Here is a 22,876-nt window from a genome sequence, read left to right on the forward strand (position 1 = left end):
GGTCCAGAGTAACGCCGAGGTCCTTCACAGTTTTATTTGAGACGACTGTACAACCATCCAGATTAATTGTCAGATTCAACAGAAGATCTCTTTGTTTCTTGGGACCTAGAACAAGCATCTCTGTTTTGTCCGAGTTTAAAAGTAGAAAGTTTGCAGCCATCCACTTCTTTATGTCTGAAACACAGGCTTCTAGCGAGGGCAATTTTGGGGCTTAACCATGTTTCATTGAAATGTACAGCTGTGTGTCGTCCGCATAGCAGTGAAATTTAAACATTATGTTTTCGAATGACATCCCCAAGAGGTAAAATATATAGTGAAAACAATAGTGGTCCTAAAACGGAACCTTGAGGAACACCGAAATTTACAATTGATTTGTCAGAGGACAAACCATTCACAGAGACAAAATGATATCTTTCTGACAGATAAGATCTAAACCAGGCCAGAACTTGTCCATGTAGACCAATTTGGGTTTCCAATCTCTCCAAAAGAATGTGGTGATCGATGGTATCAAAAGCGGCACTAAGATCTAGGAGCACGAGGACAGATGCAGAGCCTCAGTCTGACGTCATTAAAAGGTAATTTACCACCTTCACAAGTGCAGTCTCAGTGCTATGATGGGGTCTAAAACCAGACTGAAGCGTTTCGTATACATTGTTTGTCTTCAGGAAGGCAGTGAGTTGCTGTGCAACAGCTTTTTCTAAAATTTTTGAGAGGAATGGAAGATTCGATATAGGCCCATAGTTTTTTATAATTTCTGGATCAAGATTCGGCTTTTTCAAGAGAGGCTTTATTACTGCCACTTTTAGTGGATAGCGAGCCGTTTATTATGTTCAACATAGGAGGGCCAAGCACAGGAAGCAGCTCTTTCAGTAGTTTAGTTGGAATAGGGTCCAGTATGCAGCTTGAGGGTTTGGAGGCCATGATTATTTTCATCATTGTGTCAAGAGATATAGTACTAAAACACTTTAGTATCTCCCTTGATCCTAGGTCCTGGCAGAGTTGTGTAGACTCAGGACAATGGAGCTTTGGAGGAATACCCAGATTTAAAGAGGAGTCTGTAATTTGCTTTCTAATGATCATGATCTTTTCCTCAAAGAAGTTCGTAAATGTATTACTGCTGAAGTGAAAGCCATCCTCCATTTGCGAAGGCTGCTTTTTAGTTAGCTTTGCGACAGTATCAAAAAGAAATTTCGGATTGTTCTTATTTTCCTCAATTAAGTTGGAAAAATAGGATGATCGAGCAGCAGTGAGGGCTCTTCGATACTGCACGGTACTGTCTTTCCAAGCTAGTCGGAAGACTTCCAGTTTGGTGTGGCGCCATTTCCGTTCCAATTTTCTGGAAGCTTGCTTCAGAGCTCGTGTATTTTCTTTATACCAGGGAGCTAGTTTCTTATGACAGATGTTTTTAGTTTTTAGGGGTGCAACTGCATCTAGGGTATTGCGCAAGGTTAAATTGAGTTCCTCGGTTAGGTGGTTAACTGATTTTTGTCCTCTGACGTCCTTGGGTAGGCAGAGGGAGTCTGGAAGGGCATCAAGGAATCTTTGGGTTGTCTGAGAATTTATAGCACGACTTTTAATGCTCCTTGGTTGGGGTCTGAGCAGATTATTTGTTGCGATTGCAAACGTAATAAAATGGTGGTCCGATAGTCCAGGATTATGAGGAAAAACATTAAGATCCACAACATTTATTCCATGGGACAAAACTAGGTCCAGAGTATGACTGTGGCAGTGAGTAGGTCCAGAGACATGTTGGACAAAACCCACTGAGTCGATGATGGCTCCGAAAGCCTTTTGGAGTGGGTCTGTGGACTTTTCCACGTGAACGTTAAAGTCACCAAAAATTAGAATATTATCTGCTATGACTACAAGAGGGCACTCAACATGAAGGGCACTCAACTCACTGACACAAATGACTGATAATTGGTTGAAATAAATTGATAATAAGAAGATTGTGGGAGCTGTACTGTTAGATTTCAGTGCACCCTTTGATATTATTGACCATAACCTGCTGTTGAAAAAACATGTGTTGTTGCTTTTCAACCTCTGCCATATTGTGGTTTCAGAGCTATCACTCTAATGGAACTCAAAGGGTTTTCTTTAGTGGAAGCTTCTCTAGTGTCAAACATGTAAAGTGTGGTATACCGCAGGGCAGCTCTCTAGGCCCTCTACTCTTTTCTATTTTTACCAATGAACTGCCACTGGCATTAAACACAAAGCATGTGGGACCATGTATGCTGATGATTCAACCATTTCCGCATCAGGAACCACAGCTAATGAAGTCACTGAAACCCTTAACAAGGAGTTGCAGTCTATTTTGGAATGGGTGGCCAGTAATAAACAGGTCCTGAACATCTCTAAAACTAAGAGCATTGTATTTGGCACAAATCATTCCCTAAGTTCTAGACCTCAGCTGAATCTGGTAAGAAATGGTGTGGCTGTTGAACAAGTTGAGGAAACTAAATTACATGGCGTTACGTTACCTTAGATTGTAAACTGTCATGGTCAAAACATATAGATTCAATGGTTGTAAAGATTGGCGAGGTCTGTCCATAATAAAGAGATGATCTGCTTTTTTGACACCACACTCCACAAAGCAAGTTCTGCAGGCTCTAGTTTTGTCTTATCTTGATTATTGTCCAGTCATGTGGTCGAGTGTTGCAAGGAAAGACCAGATTAAGCTGCAGCTGGCCCAGAACTGAGCTGCACATCTTGCTCTTCATTGTAATTAGAGGGCTGATATCAATACTATGCATGCCAGTCTCTCTTGGCTAAGAGTTGAGGGGAGACTGACTGCATCACTTCTTTTATAAGAAACATTAATGTGTTGAAAATCCCCAATTGTTTTCATAGTCAACTTACACACAGTTCTGGCACACACACTTACCCCACCAGACATGCCACCAGGGGTCTTTTCACAGTTCCCAAGTCCAGAACAAATTCAAGAAAGCATACAGTATTATATAGAGCCATTACTACATTGAACTCTGTTCCATCTCACATTGCTGAAATAAATAATACATCTGGATTCAACAAACAGATAAAGCAACACCTCACGGCACAACGTCTCTCCCCTATTTGACCTAGATAGTTTGGGTGTATGTATTGATATGTAGGCTACGTGTGCCTTTAAAACATTATTTATGTAGTTCTGTCCTTGAGCTGTTCTTGTTTATTAATGTTTTGTATTATGTCACGTTTCATGTTTTGTGTGGACCCCAGGAAGAGTAGCTGCTGCTTTTGCAACAGCTAATGCTGGGATCCTAATAAAATTCCAAAATAACCACATACACGCACACACACTGCCAATACACATGCACTATACTAACCAAAAATATTATCCATCTCTTACTTTGTGTTGAATGTGAGTTACTTTGTGCAAGATAGCTGTTACAGCATGTCCTCCACTCACTGACTATCATCTTCCAGTGGAGTAGGGGGTTTCATGCAAGCCATTTATTAGTGGTGGCCCGATTGAACATGTTGGAGCCAGGCAGCACATTGTGTCTCACACTGGGGATGCTGAGGAGCTATTTCCCTGTTTGACTGCTAGGTTTTGGGAGGGTATTATGATACCTCCACTGTGGGGCTATATCTGCAACATGCCAATTTTATGGAAACACATCTCTAGCGGTTAAAGGCGTTATTGTTTTTATGCGAATTTTGAATATTTACATGAAAATATGTGCCCAATTGGATGGAATCCTAGCTAATGTTTGTATGTTTTGACCCTCAAGTGATAAGCCAAGATTATTTTACAGTTAATGTAGCAGGTTTTTTACACTAGCTGGTTTTATATAAATATTATAATAAAAATGCTCTAAATATTACCAGATAAATGATATTAATGGACTGTAATATTAAAGAAAATATATGTAACGCTGCTTAATGTGCTAGACGGAACTCGCACATTTCCAAGTTTCCTAGTTCCGACTAGCACGTGAACGCGGCATAGTTCTTTGAGGAAAGTGAGCTGGGAACAGTAGAGACGTAACGTGGGTTGATCCGAGCTCCGGTATCAATCGTTGATAAACAAACTTTACTCGGCACGGCTGTGTTGTGACTGGGTCAGAGATGGTAGGAGATAGTGATGGAGAAGAAAGTGAAGCAAGTATGGAGCATAGTAGTACAAATAAAGGGGGGGGGAGTAGGAAAGATAAAAATACAAAGAAAACTGGAGAGAAAGGGAGTGTGGTGGTTTGAAGGGGAGCGAGAGGTCAATGGAGGCAGATATGAAGAAGAAAAGGAAGTTTGACGAGAGCAACATAGTTGCTAACACCAACGGCAGTTCGGAGGTAGAGTGCCGAGGAAGGGCAAGATACGTCTCTCTTGAGGGGAGTATAAAGTGATTCTGAAGTTTAGGGAGTAAGGGAAAGTTGGGGGGTTAGGTTGACGGCTGTTATAAAATAGTTGATTGGGGAAGTTGTCAATGCTAAAGTGTTAAGAGATAGGAGCTTGTTGGTGTTCTGTAAGGACATGGCGCAGAGGGAAAAAGCTCTGAGTGAAGCAAATAGGGTGGTGTCGAGCAGGGAAGCAGTGGATTAAAGGGGTGATATCAGGAGTGCCTGTGAGTGTTAGCAAGTGACAACTTGAGATGAGGCGTTCTAGTGAATGTTCAAAGATGGCAAGCAACAAGGGATGGAGTTAGGGTAGATAGGCTGTCTATTCTGTTACACTTCAAGGACCAGGTACTGCCAAATAAAGTAACCATAGGATATATGAGTTATTATAAACTGGGTGGTTTGAGCCCTGATTGTTGATTGGCTGACAGCCGTTGTATATCAGACTGTACACCACGGGTACAACAACACCTTTCTTTTAACTGCTCTAACTGCTCTAATTAAATTGGTAACCAGTTTATAATAGCAATAAGGCACCTCTGGGATTTGTGATATATGACCAATATACCACGGCTAAGGGCTGTGTCCAGACACTCCGCGTTGGGTCGTGACTAAGAACAGCCCTTAGCCTTGGTATATTAGCCATATACCACACCCCCTCTGGCCTTGTTGCCTAATTATGTGAGGGCTTATATATCGAAGCCTTTAAGATGTTAGAACTGCCAGAGGTTTGGGCATTAGGCAACAGCCTGTAAAGAAAAAAAAGAGGTGTGCCAGGTGTGTGTGGGGGGACATGAGTATGGCAAGTGTGGGGATGGTGTACAACCAAAGTGCTGCAGCTGTGTGGGTGCTCATAATGTGGCATATGGTGGGTGTGAGGCAATGTAGCAGGCAGTGGAGGTGCAACAAGTGAGAGTGGAGTGAAGGGTGTCATGCTGAGGCAGTGAGGGTGGTCCAGGGAGCATCTAGACCGGGGATTAGGGGGTAGGTGGGTGGCGATATGGTATACATAGATAACAGAAAGCTGGTGACATTTATAGCAGGTGACATTCACTTCCACAGGGGAAGAGACTGCCTTGGACCTCACTCTGGTATCTAGTGCGATGGCAGGAATCTGTGAGTGGGAGGTATGAGAGGAGTCGACAGTGGGGAGTGATCATTGCCCCATAGTATGCACAGTAGGCTGGAGGGAGGAGGAGGTGACAGTGGATGAAGTAGGCAGGTGGGTGTTTGGAAAGACAAAGCGGGATCAGTTTCAGGAGCTGAGTGAGCAGGTGATGGCTCGGGTGGATATAAGAGGGGATGTGGATAGTATGAATAGCTTTAGTGGGGGCAGCTACTGAGGCTATACCTTAGAGTTCAGGGAGGAGGAGGGGGAAAGCAGTCCCATGGATGAGTGTGGGGCAATGGTGAGGAATAGGAAGAGGGCATTTAGAGTACTGAAAACGTCCAACATCTGATTCAGTATCAGCAGGCCCTGGTGAGGAGAACTATCCGTCAGGCATTGAGGTCATGTTGGCGTCGGTTCTGTGACACCATTGGAAGGGCGACACCTGTGGGAAAAGCGTGAGGGATGATTAAGAGGATGAGTGAAGGGAGTGGGATTATACAGTGTTGACGAGTGGGAAGGATGTGGAAGTAACAGATGAAGGCAGAGATGATGGACAAAGCGTTTGTCCAAGTGCGTAACTCTGCAAATTTGTCAGAGGAGGGGGAGAGAGAGAATGAGAGAAGAGCATCCTGGAGTGTTGGATAGGACGGAGGATGTAAATGATGCGTTGAATGCACCATTTACCATGGCAGAGATGAAAAGGGAAACAGGTAAGGCTGGGTTAACTTCACCTGGGAAAGATGAGGTGTGCTATATTATGTTGGCCCATCTTAGTGATAAGGTATTAGTGTTGTACAACAGAGTGTGGGAGGAGGGGAAACTACCAGGCAGCTGGAAGGAGGCAGTAGTGGTACCAATCCGGAAGCCAGGGAAGGACCCAGCAAGGCCAACAAGCTATCGGCCAATAGCTTTAACATCACATGTATGTAAGATTATGGAACGTATGATTACGGAGAGGCTAACTTCCTGGAGAGCAGGGAGCTAGTATCGCCACATCAGAGTGGGTTCAGGAAGGGGAGGGGAACTATGGACCCAGTGCTCTGCTTAGAAGCAGAGGTCAGTAAGGCTCAGGTGAACAAGGAGACTGTTGTAGCTGTCTTTTTATGTGGAAGGAGGGGTTGTTAATAAAGCTTGATATTATGGGGGCAGGAGGAAGAACGTAGAAATGATTTCCTGTTTGGAAGGTTTATCCAAGTGAAGGTGGGGACGTCTCCATCAGACAGCTACATGGTGGATAACGGTACACCGCAGAGGAGCGTGATTAGTCCTCTGTTCTCAATCACGATCAATGATGTTTACTCTCAGGTACGGCTGGATATTGGGAGGTCTTTATTTGTAGATGATGGGGCCTTATGGGAGAGGGTAAGTAATGTGCCATTACAGGGAGCAAATTGAAGAGGTAGAGTGGTGAGCATTAATGTGGGGATTCAGGTTCTCTGTTCTCTGAGAGAACTTAGACAGTGTTCTTTACCAGGAGGAAGGTGGGAGATGAGGTATGGTTGAGGTTATATGGGAGAAACTTGGTGAGGGCCTTCAGGTTCCTTGGGGTATACTTTGGCACTAGGCTGACCTGGGCAGAACACTTTGAGAGAGTGGCAGGTAAGTGTAAGAAGGTGCTAAATGTGATGCGCTGTCTGATGGGGAAGGAGTGGGGGGTGAGTGTTCCTTTTTGAGGACCATGTATGTTGCATCGATCCTATCTGTAATAGACTATGGTAGCATAGCGTATGGTTCGGCAGCCCGGACCTTATTGGAAAGGCTAGATGTCATGCTGGGGCAAGGACTCAGAATATGTAGTGGGGTGTTTCAGACCTCCCCAGTGGCTGCACTACAGGTGGCGATGGGGGATTTGCCATTGCAGATTAGGAGACAGCAGCTGGCAATGAATTATTGGGTCAACCTACAGGGACATGGGTTGTTTCATAATGCAAAAAGGATTTTACATGCATGATGGAAAACATGAGCGAGCACAGAACACGAGCTTTGGGTGGGTAATACCCAGGCGAGGGAGGTGGGACTGTATATGCAAAAGAGTTTAGTCCAACGGTACCTATTCCTGTAAATCCACCATGGCTACTCCCACCTCCAGTAGTTGATCTAGAAGTGTTGGAGAGACTACGGAAAGATAGGGTGGGTGTTGATCCATCTTATTTGTTTAATAGATAGATGCATACTGTGTACCAGGATTTTGTGGCCATTTACACAGATCGTTCAAAAGATCCAAGGACAGGACGTACTGGGTCAGCATTTGAAGTGCAGGAATGTGGGGTGGCAGTCAGGAAGTGTATTTCAGATCATCTGGTTGTATATATGGCAGAGCTGATGGCCATACTGTTGGCCTTGCAGTGTGTGGAGTAAGTCAAGCCAGACAGAGTAGTTATTTGCTCTGATTCATGTGCAGTGTTGATGAGTCTGCAGTCCTTTAGCTCACGTAGCAGACAAGACCTGCTTTATGATGTACTACAAACCCATGGCAGGATTAAACAGATGGGTATACAGATAAGGTTTACTTGGTTCCCAGCCAGTGCAGGCTGCTGAGGTGAAGACTGCTCATAATAATGGCTGGAACGGAGCAAATGGAGGATTTACCATAAGCCTGTCCTCCTCAATTAAGGTACCACCAACCTTCTGTGGTCCCAGCCCATGTGGGGGTGGAGGGGAACTAGGCAGTTGATGTACCCGCTAAACAAGCACTTAGTAGTGGGGATGTTGTAGTTTCAATGAGCAAGGCAGAGGCAAAAGACTGATATGGACAGTGATGGTGCAGAGATGGCAGGAGCAGTGAAGTAGAGATACTAAGAGCAGGCATTTATTTCAAGTATCAGAAGGAAAGAGAGAGGCTGAGATCCAGTATGAGGGAGAGGGGGATACAGAAAAGTAGTTTATATCTAATGACGTTCTACTCAATATACTCTATAGTCTCAAATATGTAATCTTTTTTTAAGAGCAACGGGGCTGGCAATTAGGATTTACTTTCTCTTGGTCTCTGGCCCCTGGCCCACACTCCAGTACAGTAGGTGGTGGTAAAACACAATGACTTTGGATGCCAACCGCTGATAAACCCCACCGAAGAATATCGGTTTGTCAGAAGTTACTACAACCACAAAGTCGAAATTGGCTATCGTAAAACGTGTCTTAATTAAGGTTAGGCATAATGTTAGCAGGGTGGTTAGGGTTCAAATCCATTTTTGAAATAGGCTGTGGTAACTAGTGAGGACTGAAAGATCGGGAGGAAAAATGGATTTCCGGAGTCTCTCCAACCAATAAGCGCATTCCACATGCGGACACCGAGCACAGCATTCAGAGCATGCGAAAGGGGTAGTGAACAAATGCGATTGGTGCTGATGGGGATAGTAGTGAATCCGCAGCAGCACACAAGAACAAATAGACAGCGGACATCCACGAAGGCTGTACTTGTCAGACCTACCGCGTAGCCACTTGCATTATCCAACTACAGGGACTCATTTAGTTATTGCACCTTCAAAAAATGAAATAGTTTTGATGGTGGTATGAATTATCCGTATTTCATGGTTGTCTGGAACATTGTAGCTAACCGGAGAATTTGACGGGTGAAGGCATCGGTCTCCTAACAAGTGTGAGGACTAACATTAGCCACAATTTTCATTGCACGTTAGGTTATTTAGTGTTTGGGGAAACAAATACATTTTAAGATATTCGTATGAATTTATGGCAGCGTGAGTTTGGGGAAGACACAAAATAAGTGAGTATTCAGTGGGGTTGTCGAGGTTTCAGCTAACGTTAGCGAGCTGGTGTGTGACCTCGCGCAGATACTCACCATGGAGAACGCTCACACAAAGACGGTGGAGGAAGTTTACAGCCATTTCAACGTGAACGAAAGCACAGGTCTAGGTTTAGACCAGGTGAAGAGGCAGCGGGAAACATGGGGACCTAACGGTGAGTAACATGTTGCTGAAATGTGATATCCCTTCCCTGGCCACACGGTGTACGGCCTGTTAGCTAGTTAGCCTGCTGAACTATCGCTACGCCGCTGGCATTCTTCAGCAACCGGCTTGTTTGAACGAATTGGTGACGTCACGAACATGTACAGTCTCGTGTGTTGAAACAATTTAAGTAAACGAGCTAGAGTTAAAGCAAAATGCTGTACTTTTAAAATAGTCAGCCTGTTTTAAATGATGTTCAGTATGTCTTATGTTTGTCCTCCTGTCCACGTCAATTTAGATGTATTTTCCCCTTTGAAACTCTTATTCGTAATCGGAAAACTTAATTTTCGGTTGTAACCTTCCTCTCACTGTTGTCCTCTTTCCTGGGTGGTATCCTTTGGATGAATCGCAGAATTGCCTGCTGAGGAGGGTAAGTAAATCGTTAATTTCTTTGTTAATTTACTTTTTCTAGGTATTCAATTATTTGGATGCAATCAAACCCTCTTTTATTTTCTTAGGGAAGTCTTTATGGGAACTGGTAGCTGAACAGTTTGGAGATCTACTTGTGAGGATTCTTCTTCTTGCGGCCTGCATATCCTTTGTAAGTATATAATTACTCTCCATTTATTGAAATGAGGATGATGGTATGCTTCATATGTCCAGAATAAATGTATATGCGTAATTGTTGGGGAACACACAAATCCCCTCTAGGGCAGATGGCACTGAAGAGGGGTTTCTTAAGAAATTGCAAGCCCCTGGGTCTCCATTAGGCCTTGTACCCACAGCTCCAGCCTCATGTCGGTTTTGTATGGTATCTGACTGTCTATTCCGGTGAAAATGTGATGTTAAACTGGCATTCATCCAATAATTTAGGGATAATTGGTTGTTGCACCTACTTGTAATGTCATTACATCCTAGTCTGCTATGTTGAGAACATCATTGATGGAGTTTCTAGTTGTTAGTGAGTCACTGGTCGTCAGCCATTTTCTTGCACCTGTTTGGAGCCTCCTTTTCCTGCTGTTGCCCAATTATGCCGAATTTACTCCTTTTAGGCCCCATCATATCCCTTCTATTGAAGTCCTTCAGGGGAAGCAGTTGATCTGGACATAAAAAATGTTTGTTATGTCACAAGTGGCCTCACTAGTGGTGATCCTGGTGAGTGCCAAGTTCACCTCTCTGTGACCCCATTTATCTTCCTGTTGGCTGGTATTCAATGCCACATCACTGTAAATATCACCAGCAGCAGGGACAGTCACACAGTGATGTTCTGGAATCTAGTCTGTAAATCACATCCAGCAGTGGCCTGGTCTCACACACACACACACACACACACACACACACACACACACACACACACACAAAGTCATAAGCGTGCTTGAGCTGTCAAGATGTTCATATTTTTCATTGGCATTTGTTGCGATAGGCTGTACCTCTAACTGGGTGAGGAGGAGAATCCTAGTATATGACACATTTCTAGTTCTGGCCTAGATTCTGATTGAGGAGACAAGTTACTTCTGTACCTGTTCTGAAATAGTCTTTGAGAAACAATAGACCCATTCACTGGATAAGATTTGATGATATGGGACTGATGCTGTCATTATGCTGAACACATTTACAAATACTTGGTAGTGAGAGGCTTTCAACCCTCTATTCATTGCGCAAATGAGTCATTATTGACTGTTGGCGCCAGAGAGCTTGACAAGGATAATTAGGTGGGTTCTGAGTTAATGATGCTGAGGCCTCTGTAGTGTACTCCAGGCTCTGCTCTCAGGCTCTGCTCTCAGGCAGTATCTCCCCGTTCATGATTGACTGTCGGAGAAATCAAAATAAAATAAGAGGATGCTGCTTTTTTTTAACCTCTTCATTCAAAGAAGTGATCATTCCATAGCATACAAGTTCAAGCTTGGCCTTTATGAGCACTGTTGTGTGGGAAGCTACCGCTCCAGCCCTTTAAATTGTAGCATAGTTTGAGATTTATAGGAACATTTTCAGTCATTTCTACCATTGTTCCCTCTATCTCCAAGTCATTTCTATGTTGTAAAATTGTTTGACCTCAGCAGATGAAATTGCTGATTTTCTGTTATGTAATGTGGTTATTCAAACCACTGGTTTCAACCCATGCATCCTATTTCAGTGGCTGAGAAGAACTTAATGGAAATGAACACCACTTTAAAGAGCAGTCACTTGCTGTTGAGAGGACAAAATGCTTTGCTAGAGACTGGATGCCTGAACAGGGTAGAGTTGTGTGGTGCTTTGAATGTGAACTACAGGTATTAGAAATGGCATGTTCAACATTAGATTTGATTGATGTCGCTGAAAGTCCTGCAGCTGACGTAACAATTAGGTGTTTGATGGGCTTGACAATCAAACTTTCAGCCCTGACGAGCATTGTCACTCTCCAACGGCTACTTTTCACCCAAATTGAATTACTTACTTACTGTTACCAAGTGATTGCCTTTGCCCTGGTTTTGCAATAGTGCTCCAGGCTCTGTTATCTTGACCCTTGCCTCTGGCTCGCCTCATCTCCTCTACACCCTAAAGCTGATATGACTGAGACATTGATATCTGCAACTGCAGGGCATAATATGAATGTATTTCTTTGTATTGCTGTCTGACTTGTCTGCCTGTTTCTCCCGTTTTAGGTGCTGGCCTGGTTCGAGGAGGGCGAGGAGACCATCACAGCCTTCGTGGAGCCTTTTGTAATTTTGCTGATTCTGATAGCAAATGCCATTGTGGGTGTCTGGCAGGTAAGCAGATCTTTTTACAACCTTTTTCTTTTAACATAGTTCTTTTTTTGGTTTGATAGACTGTCCCACCCTAAGAGGAATATAATTAATAGTAGTAGGCCTAGCTTATGATAGGATCAGGCCATATCTACAGATAACTGATTGCCTCACTCACTATAAATTGAGGGAATTGATTGTATGAGGGAGAAGCTGAAATTATGTACAAATTGTAGCAAAGCTGTTTTTGCCTCTGGCTGGTTTAATGACAGTTTCTTGGTTACTCCAGTTAGTGACAACCATTAGTTGCCTGTGATTGGTCACTGAGCTGGATCCCCTGATGGCAGGGATTGGATCCCAGGAAGAGGGTTTGGAGGGATCCCTGTGGACGTCCTCTTGCCAGTTAAACGCCTGCCTGCCCAAACCGATCCGCCGCACAACGGAGAGAGAAAATGGCATGAACAAAAAGACAGTTAAAAATAGAACCAAGCTTAGAGTGGAACCAGAGGCTATTCTTCTCAGTCCTTTATGACACAGGAGAATGAACATATACACTGGGCATATAGCTAGGCTTATACAGTGCCTTCAGAAAGTCTTCAGACCCCTTGACATTTTCCACATTTTGTTACGTTACAGCCTTATTCAAAAATGCATTACATTTTTTTTATCATCAATCTACACACTACCCCATAATGACAAGGCAACAGGATTTTTAATTTTAACAGATGTACATTTTACATGAGTATTCAGACCCTTTACTCAGTACTTTGTTGAAGCACCGTTGGCAGCGATTACAGCATCGAGTCTTCTTGGCTATGACGCTACAAGCTTGGCACACCTGTATTTGGAGAGTTTCTCCTGTTCATCTCTGCAGATCCTCACTAGCTCTGTCATGTTGGATTGGTAGAGTTGCTGCACAGCTATTTTCAGGTCTCCAGAGATGTTCGATCAGGTTGAAGTCCGGGCTCTGGTTGGGCCACTCAAGGAATATTCAGAGACTTGTCCCGAAGCCACTTCTGCCTTGTCTTGGCTGTGTGCTTAGGGTTGTTGGAAGGTGAACCTTCACCCCTGTTAGAGGTCCTGAGCGCTCTGGAGCAGGTTTTCGTCAAGGATCTCTCTGTACTTTTCTCCGTTCATCTTTCCCTTGATCCTGACTAGTCTCCCAGTCCTGCCAAAGAGTTCAACCTTGGTTTTATCAGACCAGGGAATCTTGTTTCTCATGGTTTGAGTCCTTTAGGTACCTTTTGGCAAGCTACAAGCGAGCTGTGCTGGCTTCCATCTGGTCACTCTACCATAAAGGCCTGATTGGTGGAGTGCTGCAGAGATGGTTGTCCTTCTGGAAGGTTCTTCCATCTCCACAGAGGAACTCTGGAACATTGTCAGAGTGACCATTGGGTTCTTGGTCACCTCCTTGACCAAGGCACTTCTCCCCCAATTGCTCAGTTTGGCCGGGCGGCCAACTCTAGTTAGTCTTGGTTGATCCAAACTTATTCCATTTAAGAATGATAGAGGCCACTGTGTTCTTGGGCACCTTCAATGCTGCAGACATTTTTTTGGTACCCTTCCCCAGATCTGTGCCTCTACACAATCCTGTCTCGGAGCTCTAACGACAATTCCTTCGACCTCATGGCATGGTTTTTGCCCTGACATGCACTGTCAACTGTGGGCCCTTTATATAGACAGGTGTGTGCCTTTCCAAATCAGGTATTTTGTGTCGATTGCTAAGGATTTTTTTTGCATTTACTTCATTTTAGAATAAGGCTGTTAAGTATCAAAGTGTGGAAAAAGGGAAGGGGTCTGAAAAATTTATGAATGCACTGTATGCATCAATCTACACAATACCCCATGATGACAAAGGGAAAAATAGATTTAGACATTTTAGCAAATGTATTAAAATAAAGACGCCTTATTTACATATGTTTTCAGACCCGTTGCTACTGTATGAGACTAGAAATTGAGCTCAGGTGTATCCTGTTTCCATTGATCATCCTTGAGATGTTTCTTTAACTTGATTGGAGTCTAATTCCATATTAATGCCCATAATTTTTGAATGAGACGTTCGAGCAGCGTCCACATACACTACATGACCAAAAGTATGTGAATACAGCACGTTTCTATGATCGGTGGTAAAAAAAGAAATATATTTATGATCAAACTCAGAGAGAAACGAAACGTCCTCTAACTGTCAACTGCGTTTATTTTCAGCAAACTTAACATGTGTAAATATTTATATGAACATAAGATTCAACAACTGAGAGATAAACTGAACAAGTTCCACAGACATGTGACTAACAGAAACGGAATAATGTGTCCCTGAACAAAGAGTGGGTCAAAAGTAAGTCAGTATCTTGTGTGGCTACCAGCTGCATTAAGTACTGCAGTGCATTTCCTCCTCATGGACTGCACCAGATTTGCCAGTTTCTGCTGTGAGATGTTACCCCACTCTTCCACCAAGGCACCTGCAAGTTCACGGACATTTCTGGGGGCAATGGCCCTAGCCTTCACCCTCCGATCCAACAGGTCCCAGACGTGCTCAATGGGATTGAGATCCGGGCTCTTTGCTGGCCATGGCAGAACACTGACATTCCTGTCTTGCAGGAAATCACGCACAGAACGATCAGTATGGCTGGTGGCATTGTCATGCTGGAGAGTCATGTCAGGATGAGCCTGCAGGAAGGGTACCACATGAGGGAGGAGGAGGTCTTCCCTGTAACGCACAGCGTTGTGATTGCCTGCAATGACAACAAGCTCAGTCTGATGATGCTGTGACACACCGCCCCAGACCATGACGGACCCTCAACCTCCAAATCGATCCCGCTCCAGAGTACAGGCCTCGGTGTAACGCTCATTCCTTTGACGATAAACACAAATCTGACAATCACCCCTGGTGAACAAAACCGCGACTCGTCAGTGAAGAGCACTTTTTGCCAGTCCTGTCTGGTCCAGCAACGGTGGGTTTGTGCCCATAGGTGACGTTGTTGCCGGTGATGTCTGGTGAGGACCTGCCTTACAACAGGCCTACAGGCCCTCACTCCAGCCTTTCTCGGCCAACTGTGGACAGTCTGAGCACTGATGGCGGGATTATGCGTTCCTGTTGTAACTCGGGCAGTTGTTGTTGCCATCCTGTCCCGCAGGTGTGATGTACCGATCCTGTGCAGGTGTTACACGTGGTCTGCCACAGCGAGGATGATCAGTTGTCCGTCCTGTCTCCCTGTAGCACTGTCTTAGGCGTCTCACAGTACGGACTAGAGGTCGACCGATTTATGATTTTCAATACCGATTATTGGAGGACCCCAAAAACCCGCCGATACCGATTAATCGGCCGATTTAATAGTTTTGTTTATTTGTAATAATGAAAATTACAACAATACTGAATGAACACTTATTAAGTTAATATAATATATAAATAAAATGAATTTAGCCTCAAATAAATAATGAAACATGTTCAATTTCGTTTAAATAATGCAAAAACAAAGTTTTGGAGAAGAAAGTAAAAGTGCAATATGTGCCATGTAAGAAAGCTAACGAACATGGGAACATATGAAAGCTGGTGGTTCCTTTTAACATGAGTCTTCAATATTCCCAGGTATTGTATTTCATATCTTTTGACTATTGGATGTTCTTATAGGCACTTTAATATTGCCAGTGTAACAGTATAGCTTCCGTCCCTCTCCTCGCTCCTACCTGGGTTCGAACCAGGAACACATCGACAACAGCCACCCTCGAAGCAGCGTTACCCATGCAGAGCAAGGGGAACAGCTACTCCAAGTCTCAGAGCGAGTGATGTTTGAAACGCTATTAGGGCGCACCCCGCTAACTAGCTAGCCATTTCACATCGGTTACACCAGCCTAATCTTGGGAGTTGACAGGCTTGAAATCATAAACAGCGCAATGCATTGCGAAGAGCTGCTGGCAAAACGCACGAAAGTGCTGTTTGAATGAATGCTTACGAGCCTGCTGGTGCCTACCACCGCTCAGTCAGACAGCTCTATCAAATCATAGACCTAATTATAGTATAATAAGCACACAGAAATACGAGCCTTTAGTCACTAATATTGGCGAATCCGGAAACTATCATCTCGAAAACAAAACGTTTTTTTCTTTCAGTGAAATACGGAACCGTTCCGTATTTTATCTAACGGGTGGCATTCCTAAGTCTAAATATTCCTGTTACATTGCACAACCTTCAATGGTATGTCATAATTACGTAAAATTCTGGCAAATTAGTTCACAACAAGCCAGGCAATGAACGCAAGAGCAGTGACACAATTTCATGTTAGCAGGTAATATTAACTAAATATGCAGGTTTATAAATATATACTTGTGTATTGATTTTAAAGAAAGGCATTGATGTTTATGGTTAGGTACATTGGTGCAACGACAGTGCTTTTTTTCACAAATGCGCTTGTTAAATCATCATCCGTTTGTCGATGTAGGCTGTGATTCGATGAGAAATTAACAGGCACCGCATCGATTTATATGCAATGCAGGACACGCTAGATAAACTAGTAATATCATCAACCATGTGTAGTTAACTAGTGATTATGTTAAGATTTGATTGTTTTTTTATAAGATAAGTTTAATGCTAGCTAGCAACTTACCTTGGCTTCTTGCTGCCCTCGCGTAACAGGTAGTCAGTGCAATGTAAGGCAGGTGGTTAGAGCGTTGAACTAGTAACCGGAAGGTTCCAAAACGAACCCCCCCCCTGAACAAGGCAGTTAACCCCCGTTCCTAGGCCGTCATTAAAAATAAGAATGTGTTTTTAATCTGACTTGCCTAGTTAAATAAAGGTGTAAAAAAATAATTTAAAAAATCGGCAAATCGGTGGCCAAAAATACAGTGTTATGAAAAATTGAAATCGGCCCTAATTAATTGGCCATTCCGATTAATCAGTCGACCTCTAGTGCGGACATTGCAATTTATTTCCCTGGCCACATCTGCAGTCCTCATGCCTAAGGCACATTGAGCAGGGACCCTGGGCATCTTTATTTTGGTGTTTTTCAGAGTCAGTAGAAAGGCCTCTTTAGTGTCCTACGTTTTCATAACTGTGACCTTAATTGTCTACCGTCTGTAAGCTGTTAGTGTCTTAACGATCGTCCCACAGGTGCATGTTCATTAATTGTTTATGGTTCATTGAACAAGCATGGGAAACAGTTTTTTTTAAAAACCCTTTACAATGAACATCTGTGAAGTTATTTGGATTTTTAAAAATTCTTTGAAAGACAGGTTCCTGACAAAAGGATGTTTCTTTCTTTGCTGTGTGTGTGTATATATATATATTTATTTCTGTAAATGACCTTTGAACACCCCCTCCCCCACCCCCACTAGCACTGACTTTGAACTTATGATTGATGTGATTGTCTCACCTAGCTAGCGTAAGGTGAATGTTCTAGACCACACAGTTTAACTGAAGGGACAGAGTGTTGGAGAGCATTTCACGAGCCACCCACTGTACTCAGCGGCAGAGGTGTGTTCAGTGTGAACTGTGCAGCCGATTGTTCTCAAATGAGAGCCGAGAAGGGGCTTGGTGTGAATTACAATGAGTCTTTTTGAAATGTGGGTAATCTCATTTACATCCTGCACATTAAGAAAATTACTTGGCTCTCGATTAGAGGTTTGTCCTAGCCACGGTATCCAGGGTGTATTCTGAATAGAACGACTCACCACAGGGTTCTATGGCTAGAGACAGATTTCCTTCTCTTGGTTGAGGAATATATTAGAAATCCACAGTTTGGCAGGATGCAAAAGCCGTATGGCAAGAAAGACTTCTGTACTAAACTCCAATAGTCAATGACACCATTGACCAAAAAGATATAACTAGCTAAACAGACAGACTGTATGGACCTGCTTTAATGGGATTCCTTCTAGCTGTGGGTGGACATTTGCTCAACAGGACACTCTTTCTAGTCATCTTATCACCTCTAAATCTTGTTGCCATGCGCACGGTGGGTGCTAGGAGTCCCTGTGCCCATCGAGCAGCGATCCACTCCTGCCTCTGCTCCGACTCAGATTGAAAACGAAAGCAGATAGGTAATTAGGCTTTGTGCCTCCAAGGTGCACACAGCCAAATCAATAATCCATCCTGTCCATGACTGGCCACTTGACTGCCTTGGGCTAAGCCAGAAGTCTAGGGGAAACAACAAAGCAGAGAGACATACCTGTACAACGATACAGGTTGTGTCATTGAAACTTTTATTTTACCCCTAAAAGGACCCAAGAGTGAGGAGGGAAAACTTGGCATGTGGGTGGAAAAGGGGGGCAGGATGTTTCAGGCCAGTCAAGGTAATGAATGGAGACTAAAATAAAACCAAGGAGGAGAAAGTGGGACATTAGTAAGAAACGAATGAAGGCAGGGAGGGAAAATAGGACCTCTTTTCTCTCTGCTCCTGGCCTGGGGACTCCAGTGGGATGTTTGTGCTATCTTTAGCCTGAATGGGGAGTTATCTAGTTAGATCTGGAGTTTTCCAATGACAACTCAATATAGGCTGCTCCTTTCTCATAACCAAAGTTTCACTATCCAACTCCATTCCCCACTGCATCTAGGGATTTCTTGACACTGGGAGCTAAAGTAAAATTTCTCTTCAATCTCAACTAGATTAACTGGAATCATACATCTTCCACAATTCTTGTATTACCTTAAACATCTGTCGGTTTCAGTGTTTTTTTTCTAACTTGGTTTTAAGTGACAAGCTTGTTTGAAAAGCTGGGGCTAAAAAACCTTGGTTAGCAAGTTATAAAGCCGTCAGCTCATTAGACCTGATTCATCCCTTCGAGACAGGCAGCACAGGTGTGTCAGAGTACTCCAGCGTTGCACATATTAATGACGAATAGTCCTGCTAGAGTAAAGGAACTATTCTGAATGTCCCATAACAAAAAAGGGATGGAATGACAAGGCTGAATTCATTGGGTTTATGTCACACCTTTTCATGTGAGGATGCCGCTGTACTACTGCGTAGTGTGTGGGTGACTCGCCTCACACTACCATTGTGCTAGCCCCATGAGCAGTAGAGAGAACTAGAGTGAAGTCAAGCTTTCTTGACTCAATCTAGCAAAACCATGTTCTGTAGAACTGCACACACTGTGCTCCAGGGGAGGACTATGCAGTGAATTACTTTTCCACTTTATGCAGTCAGCAGTGAGTAGGCAAGAATGGTTATTGTGGATCACTAATCTTTAATTAAGTTGATCAATCAAACTGTATAAGAGATGTATAGGCTAATCACATTGTATAGTTTCCCTTGAGCAAAAGTTAATGTACTTAGCTGGCAAACACCATTACACAGCCATGATTCAACCAACTGACTAACCTATGAACTGAATGACTAGGGCTTTAAATTAGGATTGGTGCATTCAGAAAGTATTCAGACCCCTTGGCTTTTTCCACATTTTTACATTATAGCCTGACTGTAAAATGCAGACTTTTCTAAAATCTTTCAATCCAATCTACACACAATACCCCATAATGACAATGTGAAAACGGGTTTAGAATTTTTTGCAAATGTATTGGGGGGGGGGAAGAAATACCTTATTTACGTAAGTATTCAGACCCTTTGCTAGGAGACTCAAAATTGAGCTCAGGTGTATCCTGTTTCCATTGATCATCCTTGATGCATCTACAACTTGATTGGAATCAACTTGTGGTAAATTCAATTGATTGGATGTGATTTTGAAAGGCACATACCTGTCTATATAACATTTACATTTAAGTCATTTTTAGCAGGTATAAGGTCCCACAGTTGACAGTGCATGTCAGAGCAAAAACCAAGCCATGAGGTCAAAGGAATTATCCGTAGTTCCAAGACAGGATTGTGTCGTTAGATTTGTGGAAGGGTACCAAAACATTTCTGCAGCACTGAAGGTCCCTAAAAACACCATGGCCTCCATCATTCTTAAATGGAAGAAGTTTGAAACCACCAAGCCAAACTGAGCAATCGGGGGAGAAGGGCCTTGCTCAGGGAGGTGGCCAAGAACCCGATAGTCACTCTGATAGAGCTTTAGAGTTCCTCTATGGAGATGGGAGAACCTTCCAGAAGGACAACCATCTCTGCAGCACGCCATCAATCAGCCCTTTATGGTAGTGGCCAGACTGAAGCCACTCCTCAGTAAAAGGCACATGACAGCCCGCAGGACTCTGACCGTGAGAAATAGTATTCTCGTCTGATGAAACAATACTAAACTCTTTGGCCTAAATCTCAAGTGTCACTTCTGGAGGAAACCTGGCACCATCCCTACGGTGAAGCACGGTGGTGGCAGCATCATACTGTGGGCATGTTTTTCAGAGGCAGGGACTGGGAGACTAGTCAGGATCGAGGCAAAGATAAATGGAGCAAAGTACAGAGAGATTCTTGATGAAAACCTGCTCCAGAGCACTCAGGACCTCAGATTGGGGTGACGGTTCACCTTCCAACAGGACAACAACCCTAAGCACACAGCCAAGACAATGCTGGTGTGGCTTCGAGACAAGTCTCTGAATATTCCTTGAATGGCCCAGCCAGAGCCCGGACTTGAACCCGATCGAACATCTCTGGAGAGACCTGAAAATAGCTGTGCAGCAACTCTCCCCATCCATCCTGACAGAGCTTGAGAGGATCTATACAGAAGAATGGGAGAAACTCCCCAAATACAGGTGTGCCAAGCTTGTGGTGTCATACCCAAGAAGAGTCGATGCTGTAGTAACTGCCAATGGTGCTTCAACAAAGTACTGAGTTAAGGGTCTGAATAGGTCACAACAATAGACTGTCTGCTTAAACTAAAAACAACCAACTCTTGTTTTCATGTCTTTATTGAACACAGTGTAAACATTCACAGTGCAGGGTGGGAAAAGTATGTGAACCCTTGGATTTAATAACAGGTTGGCCCTCTGGCAGCAATAACCTTAACCTATTTTTTTCTGTAGTTGCGGATCAGACCTGCACAATGGTCAGGAGGAATTTTGGACCATTCCTCTTTACAAAACAGTTTCAGTTAAGCAATATTCTTGGGATATCTGGTGTGAACTGCTCTCTTGAGGTCATGCCACAGCATCTCAATATGGTTGAGGTCTGGACTGACTGGGCCACTCGAGAAGGTGTATTTTCTTCTGTTCAAGCCATTCTGTTGATTTACTGTTGTTTTGGGTTGTTGTCCTGTTGCATCACCCAATTTGTGTTGAGCTTCAATTGGCAGAAAGCCTCAAATTCTCCTGCAAAATGTCTTGATAACATGGGAATTCATTTTTCCGTCAATGATAGCAAGCTGTCAAGGCCCTGAGGCAGCAAAGCAGCCCCAAACCATGATGCCCCTCCACCATACTTTACAGTTGGGATGAGGTTTTAATGTGCCTTTTTTCTCCACACATAGTGTTGTGTGTTCCTTCCAACCACCACAACTTTAGTTTCATCTGTCCACATAATATTTTGCCAGTAGCGCTGTGGAACATCCAGGTGCACTTTTGTAAACTTCTGATGTGCAGCAATGTTTTATTTGGACAGCAGTGGATTCTTCCATGGTGTCCTCCCATGAACACCATTCTTGTTTAGTGATTTACGTATTGTAGACTCGTCAACAGAGATGTTATCATCTTCCAGAGATGCTAGTCTTTTTAGCTGACACTCCAGGATTCCTCTTAGTCTCAATGAGTATTCTGCGCTGTGTTATTGCAGTCATCTTTGCAAGACGGCCACTCCTAGGGAGAGTAGCAACAGTGCTGGAATGTCTCAATTTACAGACAATTTGTCTTACCGTGAACTGACTTTTTAGAGAGAATTTTGTAACCCTTTCCAGCTTTATGCAAGTCAACATTTCTTATGTCTTCTGAGATCTCTTTTGTTCGAGGCATGGTTCATATCAGGCATTGCTTCTTGTGAATAGCAAACTCAAATTTTGTGAGTGTTTTTAATAGGGCACTTCTAAACATCTCCAGTCTCATTGATTGGACTCCAGGTTAGCTGACTCCAATTAGCTTTTGGAGAAGTCATTGGCCTAGGGGTTCACATACTTTTTCTAACCTACAATGTGAATGTTTAAATTATGTATTCAATATAGATGAGAAATACAATTCTGTGTGTTATTAGTTTAAGCACACTTTGTCTATTGTTGTAACCTGTAGAAATCCAGGTTATTCCAAAGGGTTCTCAAACTTTTTCTTGCCGCTGTATGTACAGTGTAAGTCGGAAGTTTACATACACTTAGGTTGGAGTCATTTAAAACTTCTTGTTCAACCACTCCACAAATTTCTTGATAAAACTATAGGACATTTACTTTGTGCATGACACAAGTAAGTTTTCCAACAATTGTTTACAGACAGATTATTTCATTTATAATTCACTGTATCACAATTCCAGTGGGTCAGAAGTTTGCATACACTAAGTTGACTGTGCCTTTAAACTGCTTGGAAAATTCCTGAAAAATGTCATGGCTTTAGAAGCCTCTGATAGGCTAATTGACATCATTTGAATCAATTGGAGGTGTACCTGTGGATGTATTTCAAGGCCTACCTTCAAACTCAGTGCCTCTTTGCTTGACATCATGGAAAAATCAAAAGAAATCAGTCAAGACCTCCGAAAAAAAAATAGTAGACCAAGTCTGGTTCATCCTTGGGAGCAATTTCCAAATGCCTGAAGGTACCACATTCATCTGTACAAACAATAGTATGCAAGTATAAACACCATGGGACCACGCAGCCGTCATACTGCTGAGGAAGGAGATGCATTCTGTCTTTGAGATACTTTGGTGCGAAAAGTGCAAATCAATCCCAGAACAACAGCAAAGGACCTTGTGAAGATGGAGGTAACAGGTACAAAAGTATCTTCATCCACAGTAAAA

The 22,876-nt window shown here is 43.2% G+C and overlaps 1 pseudogene; it reads left to right on the top strand.

Moving 5' to 3' along the window:
• Positions 1 to 8,510: 8,510 nt before the first annotated feature.
• LOC106566303 (sarcoplasmic/endoplasmic reticulum calcium ATPase 2-like) overlaps positions 8,511 to 22,876 on the top strand; it is a 70,688-nt pseudogene continuing 56,322 nt past the window's right edge.

Source organism: Salmo salar, chromosome ssa09 (genome assembly GCF_905237065.1).
Source record: "Salmo salar chromosome ssa09, Ssal_v3.1, whole genome shotgun sequence".
Lineage (NCBI taxonomy): Eukaryota > Metazoa > Chordata > Actinopteri > Salmoniformes > Salmonidae > Salmo > Salmo salar.